This window comes from Labeo rohita, unplaced genomic scaffold (genome assembly GCF_022985175.1).
Source record: "Labeo rohita strain BAU-BD-2019 unplaced genomic scaffold, IGBB_LRoh.1.0 scaffold_425, whole genome shotgun sequence".
NCBI classification, from domain to species: domain Eukaryota; kingdom Metazoa; phylum Chordata; class Actinopteri; order Cypriniformes; family Cyprinidae; genus Labeo; species Labeo rohita.
Window position 1 is genome coordinate 1 of NW_026129343.1, and position 10,120 is coordinate 10,120.

General features: G+C 34.7%; 2 long non-coding RNA genes across 2 annotated transcripts; both read left to right on the forward strand.

The window, feature by feature from the left end:
* Positions 1-4,015: 4,015 nt before the first annotated feature.
* LOC127160684 (uncharacterized) lies at positions 4,016-6,821 on the forward strand. Its single transcript, XR_007826821.1, has 4 exons — positions 4,016-4,813; positions 5,731-5,795; positions 6,358-6,408; positions 6,539-6,821. It is a non-coding gene; the product is annotated as an uncharacterized LOC127160684 (long non-coding RNA).
* A 278-nt stretch (positions 6,822-7,099) lies between these two features.
* Positions 7,100-7,943, forward strand: LOC127160685 (uncharacterized). The gene is made up of 2 exons (XR_007826822.1): positions 7,100-7,174; positions 7,607-7,943. It is a non-coding gene; the product is annotated as an uncharacterized LOC127160685 (long non-coding RNA).
* Positions 7,944-10,120: the final 2,177 nt, after the last annotated feature.

The following is a 10,120-nucleotide window of genomic DNA, read 5'->3' on the forward strand; positions in this document are numbered from 1 at the left end:
AGCCTGCAATGCATCCTGCCGGAAAACCCTCCAACGCACAGTGAGAACAGCTGAGAAGAACATTGGTGTCCCTCTCCCCTCCCTCCAGGACATCTACTGCACTTGTCTCTCCCGAAAAGCCCTCTGAATAGCGGCTGATCCCACCCACCCAATGCATAGCTTCTTCAGCCTGCTGCTATCAGGGAGGAGGTTGCGGAGTCTCCAGGCCAGGACCAGCAGACTGAAGGACAGCTTCACCCATCAGGGTGTCAGGAAGCTAAACTCTCTCCCGGCTCTGCCCCCACTACCTTCTTCTGCCCCACGAACTTCCAGAACTGTGACACACACACACACACAAAAACACTCACGCACTAACACTTATTCACACACCCACCGACTGGCACCAGTCACTTTGTGTAGTATTGGGTGCTCTGCTAACTACCTCCTACCACCCAATTACTACCCTCAGACTACCTCTAAAGACTTTTGTCTGTTATTACTATGTCACTTTATTACACTCATAAGCTCTTTTTGCACCATATTTTTATTTTTATATATATATGTATAATTGTATTTATTGCATCTCTAATTCTACATTGTATTTAATGTTACGTGTATGCACCTAGGGTCTGAGAGTAACAAAATTTAAATTCTCTGTATGTCTGGTACATATGGCAGATTTGACAATAAAGTTGACTTTGACTTTGACTTTGACTTCTACAGCACTTTCTTTCTTTCGATCTCTGTGTATTTGCAGTTAGATCTAAATATTCTTAGATTCTGTTACATTTCAGAATAATTCACTTGATGTGATAGATCAAATATTATCATGTTCAAATGTAGACTAATTTATTTTTTATTTTTTTATTAAGGTATCATTAATGCCGGTCTAGGCAATGGCTTTGAGTCCCAGCTCCTGGTGTTTACCAGCAATGGCCTGAATGAATCACTCATTTGACTTGGTTCTTTACATTGAGTTGGTCAAATGGATTAGCAGTACATAATTTGGTTTGCATTATAGTGTTGAAGGATCTGAGGCTCAATTTAACTTATAACCTGTGTATTGCTGTGTAGCTTTTAATTTCCTAAAATTATATATGCATTATTTATATGATTAAGCATTTGGTTTATTTCATTTGTTATTTAATTGTGTCATATAGATCAATATATTGAGCAATCAATATTTGTTGTACTAGTAGTGTTAAATGAAGTCTGAACACTGAAAGATACACGACTAAGTTTATTTAATAAACTTAATTTTTATCATCATCACTTCATCTTCTCTTCAGTTCAAAACTTTCAAACCTCAGATGTGTATTATCTATTTAGAAGTGCTTGTGCTTTGGCTGCTCTGAGGTCTTATTATATTGCACCCTAGTCAAAGGGATGTTATTCTTATTGAAGAAGTAGTCTTATGTTGGACACTAGATGGCGCTCTATGCACTCTGTGTAATGAAATGCTAACATGGTCAGTCAGCTCCTGCTGTTAGATCTTGTCGCTACAATTGTAAAGTTATTAAAATTGGCCAAAATTTTAGCCAAACTGAACTCTCTCAAAACAGAGCAGTCTTGGATAACTGTTATTTATTTATTTATTTATTTATTTTCTATTATTATTACTATTATTTTCAACATAAATCAAAATGGCGGACAGGAAGTCCAGGAAACTATGACATAATTTGTATCTATGTTGTCAGCATGACCCGAGGAATATTTTGAGACCAGTTTCATTACAGCAGGCTAATGCAAAAAATGTATAAACAATTTTGGAAATTTCATTATTATTATGTTAAATTAATGGTGTATTACTTCTGACCAATTGGTGACGCTGTTACCAAATTGATGTGGCGTGGTCAGTGTGAGGTGACCATGGCACATACAAAGTTTGGTGTCAATATGTCAAAGCTTTGCAGAGATACAGCCTCAGATGCAGTTTGGCACCTTTCCAGCAAATTTGTTGATGCATTAAATGAAAACCATTTCATATATCAACACGAAATCCATAACTTTTTGCCAGCATGGTCTGAAGATAACCCAAACCAAATTTGGTAAAAAAAAAAAAATCGGACCAATGGTCTAGGAGAATTTCGAATAAGTAGTTTTTTCAACATTAATCAAAATGGCGGACAGGAAGTTAAGTTAAAGTAACTTAATAACTTAAGTTAAGTTAGTTTTGGAAAAAGTATCGTTGTTCTTGGAATGAACCAAGGAATATATTGAGAGAATGTTCATTACAATTGGCCAATTTATTCAAATGTTATTTGCATTTTTTTTTTAATTCTTTATAACTTTTGGCCACAAGGTGGTGCCACCCCCAAATTTTTGAGTACTGTCAGGGCATGGTGCCGAAGACACATACAAATAAGTTTCATAGCAATACGCCAATGCGGTCATAAAATATAGCATTTTTTAGAAATAACTTACAATTTTTTTAGCTGGTGAAAATACTAGTGGCCTACGATATTTGCACAGTACTGTGTGTGTGTGTATATATATATATATATATATATATATATATATATATATATATATATATATATATATATATATATATATATATATATGCATATGCAGAGATACATTATATATATATATATATATATATATATATATATATATAATGTGTGTGTGTGTGTGTGTGTGAACTATCTTCTGGATGCATGCTCTCTGGGAGACAGACATTGAAGAAACTGTCATTGCTGCACTGCCTTTGAGTCAAGAACACAAAAACCCTATGATTTTGAAAGTTACAGACTTCAAAACACTGTGTCCTCAACAATGGCTATGCGGAGAGGTAAGATGTTTTAAGTAAAATACTTGTTAAATAATGAACATCAATCATAACTCTGTTGTTGTTATTATTATCATTTTTTTCAAATGCCTATTCATATTAAAGTGACTACACTGTAAGAAAATGGTACACACATTGTTATTCATATGCATCTATGTACATGTATGTTTTATTATTTGGTACTACTTTGGGTGTAAAAATCAGTACAAAAATTACACTCAACTACACATATTTTTATTGGAATCATTTTAAGTTGTAATATGTAGAGAGAACATTGTGTTTGATCAATAACATAAATGTATGAACGTTTTCAGTAGTCATTTTAAAAATATATTCATTAAGCAGAAGACAATGCAACATACATATTTTTAAAAGGTATCTGTGGGCACACTGTAATGTAAAAATCAGGGCCGGCCCGTGGCATAGGCGAAATAGGCAAATGCAAAGGGCGCGCCGATCCCTATAGGGGCGCCAAAATGAGTGACCTGTTTTTTTGTTTGTTTTTTATCAATTCTATTTAACCCTTTCACACGTAAGTTTAAAATATTCTAGCTGAGCCTCCAGCGTGAGTTTTTTGAGGCGACCGTTATTTTAGAATGTATCCCTTTATTGTTTCCATGGCGACGCGTCGTGTTTGTCATGTGACCCAACGCAGCCACAATAGCGCTTTATGACACATGTATCACTTTTATATCGTTTTTCCCTTTTTATTATTAATATTCACAAACGTTCTCACTGTATTATGAAATATCTGATATTCCGATTCTGAAATGTTTGCAAGTGAATGTATTTGGAGGTTTAAACACTTTTATAATGAGCGTGTTAGTTGATCTATGCCGAGTGATGGGCGCCGCCATTTTAGTTGGCGCTGAATCAGAGCTGTGGGATTTACAAGAGGCAAATTCATCCTCTCCTCCCGAAAAACATTAAACTAAGTCTCTGGTGAGCTGGGAGAAGAGCAGAGTAAACTTTATAGTTACCTACACAATGTGTATATGATATCAATAAAACATGTCGTCAGATAACATTTGTAAGGATCATTATTATCGCTTCCATAGACATCGGCGTGTATTTTGCAAACTATAAATGCATCATTTTACTAGTACTTATGTGTATTTAAATGTCTGGAACCTAAAATAAGCATAGCTAACATTGGTCCGACGGCAACGTCGTGTCCCTGGCCAAAAATAGTCGCGGTAGGACGGCATAAATCCGTACAAATATGTAACACAGAATACTTCCTAAAAATGCATTCAGATACGTTTGTACATATCTACAATTCTCTGTGGTTGCATGTATAATTGTTACTTTTAAGTTTTAGCTTCGTGTAGTTCAGTATATACACTGTTGTGAACCAGTTGTGAGAGGACGTCCACAAGGTGACGTCCTTTACACGTGCATTTATAGTCCATCATGACCCTGTATGAAATCAGTATGAAATATGCTAAAGAAATTGTGCTTACATCTTGATTATTACTGTAATAATTTATTTAAGTGGCCCAAGTAGTTTTAAGAGGCTGCGAATAGACGACCTCGTCTAGTCAAGCATTACCCATTAAAAATAAAAATTAAAAATAAAATGAGTAAGTAAGTAAATAAATAAAAACAGGAAATCGTAATGAAATACAAGTAATTTGTATTTACATCTTGTTTAATGAATATTCACAAAGTGCTGTGTGGTTAAGTGATTACAAAGCCACTGAATTTTAGTCATAATTCTGCCCGTTTTCCTTAAATTGCAATACGATTTTATTATTTTAAGTTTATGCATATACATATAAAACAAATATCTCCAGTCACCATTTGAAGTCTGAGTTGGGTGTAGATTGCCAAAACTGTGCTGCCAAGATGTTGTAACAAATCTCGCGATAGGATAGATCATCTCGCGATAGGATAGATTATCTCGCGATGGGATAGATTAGCTCGCAATACAATACATTATCTCGCGAGAAAACTTTAACACGTTGTTGTCGTTCCATAACCAGGAGGAGAGCGCGTCGTTGTGTTGCAAAGCTTTACGAATTATTAAAAATCTACTGGTGGGTAAGTACATTTTGTAGTTTTTTATTAATGTGGTCGAATTGTACTTGTTTGACACGAAGGAAAAGGAAGAAATAATGCGCACATTGTCAACTGAAACGTAGTTTGAGTTTGGCTAAAATTAGCTAGTGTGCTAAGTTTTTTTTTAAATAATGCTTGAACAACAAATACATAACTTAAGTGCCAAGGGTATGCACAAAATGTTTGTATAGAATAACACAATCAAATGAAAGGACTTCCTAATCCACAATAACTTAAATGTACCGAATAAATACATCGATTTTATAGCTTTTTTTGTTTGTAATCTCCTTTATGGTCCTCTTATAAATATCTAATTCCTTAAGTGCCACAGAAAAAAAAAAAAAAAAAAAGTTTTCTAATTGCTGAATTTTGCAACGATTAGTAAGTAAATAAGTAAATTAATCAAGTGATTGATAATGTAAGCCTCATTTTTCAACGGCTGAGCCACATATTACATGTTCGTATAGTAAAAGAAAGTTACACACCACTTTGTCATTTATAAATCCAGAAACCTCCCACTGTAACCTCTTTGTGTATTGACAGTGCCAGAAAATATGAGGTACCGTTTCTGGGTATAATGTACATAATGAACAATTTACATCTATATTTTCAATAAATCTGTTTACAAATTATCAGGGTAAAATTTGTGCAGTATCTTAAATGAAACTTATTTTATTTTATTTTGTTTGTAATGAGATATTTGTTAGGTAATACCCAAACTTTACTCCAACTAATATTTCAGATAAACTTAGGAGATAACACATTGTTTACTAATTTCTTTTAATTTTCACAGTGTGGTAATGTGTATATAACTTTAAGGGATTAAGGGATCTTTATAAACATCTTCAAAATTCCATAAAGTGGTCCTTTATTTCTATTGCTTTTATTTTTTCCAACAGTGGATGCACAACATGACACCATCAACGTCAACAACACTCGTGGACCCGTGGACACATGTTGAGGTGTAAGTGCTAATGTTTAAAAAAATTAATGATCCGAATGTGTACAACCACAAAGTTGCTTTTTTGCCCTGTTACAGGGCAAGACAAACGCAGTCCTGTCAATTACAGAATAAATGTTAAAAGAACTCCATGTTGCCCTGAAATAACAGCTACAGCATCTAGAAAAATTTGAAGAATATGTTATGAATTTGAATGTCCAAGTGACACTTCTAAGATGTTGTAGTACTAATCAAATGATTACAGGTTAATGACACTTTATTGACACTCCAAGGGTGCAGTTCAGGTCACGATTCCGTTGTCATTGTAAGTAGTACATCAGACCTTAAGTAAACTTTCAGATGATCGTTCCCCTCGTCATTGTAGAGAAAACAAACACTGGGCAGTAGAAACAGTTTTGGTAGGCAGTTTGCTCTGGCTCAGATTTGCTCTGTTAAAGTCTCTAACCACAATGTAAGATTAACATTAGAAGACATTTCAAAAGATTAACTTCTGTGAAATTTTTAAATGCATTTTTATGTCTTTTGTGCTTCATTAATTTACATTAGAGTGCGATTTGTCTTGCAGGGTCACATAACGAACAGCCATCTGTCAGGCCATGTGCCACAACCGAACAAGGTATTGCAATTTTTGTCGTGTCTTTCACATAAAGAGGATGTCCTTTTTAAAAAAAAAAAATAATAATAAAAATAATGTAACTGCATTCAAATTCTTACTTTTCACACTTTTCTTTTTAATGTCTATATAGTATTGTCTCCAGTCCCAAATGCTTCATTGCCATCCCAGTCCCAGAGGACCCCCAGTGTATGTGAGAACTTTGCTGTCGCATCTTATTTTATACACATTATACCTTAATACCAACACAGCCTAATGTATAAATACATACATTTCTCTGAATCAGAATTCATACAGTTAAAAATATAGAGGCTACAATGTCTGTCATTGCTCAACAAGAGCTAAAGTACAGCCAGCTAATTTGACAGTAACTAATGCAGTAAAATTGCACAGCAGCCTTATTACTTTACCTTCACTTATAGCCAACCCTGGTCCTCGAGAGCCACTGCACTGCTTGTTTTCCAGCTGTCCCTGCCCTTCCAGCTTCTGATTGACAACACACCTGATCCATTACTAATCAGCAGTGAGTAAGGCATGGATAGTTGGAAAACAAGCAGGTCAGTGGCTCTCGTATTTTAACATTGCCATGATGCACACTACTGTTAATTTGTAATATTGACCATATGTTAAAATGTTCATGAAGTGAAGTAATACTGAATTATTTTTTTTAGTATTTTTTTAGTATTTTTTTTTATTCCTGTCAAATACTTAAAGGCCAAATGCAGGTGGCCAACTTTCAAAGCTACAGCTTTGTACTATGTAATTTAAGGTAATTTTGGCCTTATGACATTAAAAAAAAAAAAAAATTTCATGTTCCTTGTCCGTTATTTATTTAAGGGCCACCTGTCTTTATCAGAAATGTCCTGTTCATGTTCACACAGTTACACATCTACTTTATTTCAAGAGCACCATAGAGATATTGAAGAGGCAGTGGACTAATGCTGTTTTTATGTACACTAGCACACATCTAATGCAGAAAATCTTTTATTGACATAAGATTATTCTAGACTAAAATAACATATACTTATTGTTTACTTGTTACTAATGCTTCTTTCATGAAACTGAAAAAGTCTTGTTCCATTGTATTTTAAATGTATTTGTATAACCTTAAAGGCATTTTCAAAATAAGTGCATGTCATTTAACTCAATTTTGCCATTTTGTTTCTTAAATATCTTAAATATTCATGCTCTCTTCCCTCAGATGCTCTGAAGAGGTGGAGTCCAACTGCCACAGACTCCGAAATTGATGCATCAATGGTGGAACACCTAAAGCACGCTCCAGGAAGAGCTGGGGGCGGTGGTTATAAGAAATAAGCTGTTTTGAGAGACATTTACATGCGTGTTTACATTAATCCAGTATTTTTGTTTTGTACTTGTTTGATTTATAGCTGTTTAAAATTAATGCAAAACTGTTTCAATTAAAAAAAATGAGTACTGCCACAATAATAATGCTTCTGGAAGAGCAGGTGCTTGTGGAGCAACAAAATGATAGTAAACATTTTGGAATAATGATAAATAAATAAAAGATTATAAATATACATATGTGTTCACTTTTATCCGTTACCTTGGTTATGTTCTTGTTTGAATAATGGCTACTTAAAATTAATGTAAAGCTTTGAGAAAATTGGTGCATGCTTAGAATTAACTACATTATACTATTTCTATTTTCATGTTTAAATAGTAGCTGTTTAACAAATGGAAGACCTTGAAAAAAATGTAATATGCACAAAATATGTTGTAGTAAATTAGAACGGTCTAATTCTTGCTTAAGTCCACAAAATGTTTTATTGTTTGTAATGTACACGTGATTAAAACGTTTTGTAGACGTTCAGGTCTGACTGGACCGACTTTGGACCGTTTTTGAACTTGTAAGTTAAGGTGTCTAAACATCACGACATAACTGATTGCCTTTTCACGATGTTACAGAATGGGTGTGTGATTATTTTATATAGAGGCTTATATACTAAAATTATATTAACACATTAAATTAACACATAGTATAGAGATACAGAAGAAGACCCATTTAGACGTCCAGGGACGCACAGAAAAAGACGTGCAGTTCACGTCCAGATAACGTCAAAGACGTCGGTTCAACTTTCATTTTGGAACTATTTTTCAACCATGACGGGACGTGTCGGAGGGACGTCTTTTCAACGATCCTTACACGTCCAAATGTTTGCTGAGACGATGCATTGTTGTGGAAACGAACTAGGTAGTCACGACTGTTTCCCGAACAAGGTCGTATCTCCGTCGTTTGAACCACATTAGTTCAGCAATGTAGGACCATTGTTAATGACGTCACCGAGTAATAATTTATGCTCTTTAACTTATTAGAGATCTCTAAAATGCAGCTATATTAAACATGGCACCTGGTGACTAATTTACCATTTTTTGTTCCGTGTCACTTCGCTTTATTTGATGTTTGATTCATCGTGGGTTCCCTCTTACGTCATACTCCGGGGTTCCCGTAGGCATTTATGCGCATGCGCACTATGCAAAAACGTCGATTGCGGAGGAAGCTTAAAATTACATAGATTATATTTATATTTAGATCGAGTGAAAGATATAGATTGTACACCCGAAGCGCGCACAAGTACAGAGAAGCGTTTCAGACAGCGCAGCGAGTTGTTTCCTCTTTCACGTCTCCCTGCGTTTAAGGTGCATAAGCATGTGGGTTTGCGGTTTCGTCGCAATATTGGAAGTATTTCTGTTTTAAACCATGAAGGTGAGCCAGTGGATATCAAACTTTGCGCAATAGTTATACCAGTGAACGTCTTAACTTCAGTTTTAACTTTACAATTCAGTGAAGAGTTAAAAAAGTGAAAGTTAAAAATAAAAAAGCCGACGGAGTTTTCTAAAGCTGCATTCACGGCGCATATTCTCTTAGAGACGAATCTACTTCAACATGTGCTGATAACAGTATAATAATCGTAATAATTTTTATTTTAGGCCTATAATCCTCCCGGTCCAAGAGAATATTTTCAAAGCGTAACCGGTCCGTGGTGTAAAAGAGGTTGGAGACCCCTGCTGTAAGCCAACGGTAGTTTCTTACAATTCATGAAACAGTTGCAGCAGCAGCAAAAGTAATAGTTTATATCTAGGCCTACCTTTATATTGTCATTTGTTTCTTAGCAAAATAAACAAACGTCATACATTTTGTTTGTTCTTTGTGTCATGTAAGACTATTGTGAATCTAGCATAATACAATCTGGTAAATGTGCTATCATAATTATTTAAATATATATATATCGCAAATTTTGCACAAATTTTTGGAAATTACCACCACAAAATCAGACATTTGGATCGCGAAATTCCCGAAAAAAAATCGCGAAATCCTGGAGGGACTGCATTAGGTTCAAATGAAAAAAAGATGTAGGTATTTTTAAATTCCATTGTTTGTTGTATTTAATCAAGCTATATATATATATATAGATGCTGAGACTATTTGCAATTGTTTTTAGGAGGTTTTTCCAAATGCGCCACAACATTCTGGGCAGAAAAGATTGGTGCAATATCAGATGGAGGCCAATGAAAGTTAGCCACACAAACCAGCAGGATGGAAGTAGTTGTGGGGTTTTTGTTATGAAGGTGTAGAATTATTTTTAACATAAATGGACAATAAATGGACAAACTCATTCAGACAGTAAGGATAAATATTCTATATGATATAATGAGCTTTTCTGTTATTACTTTTATTTTGGTGGGGCAGTACTCT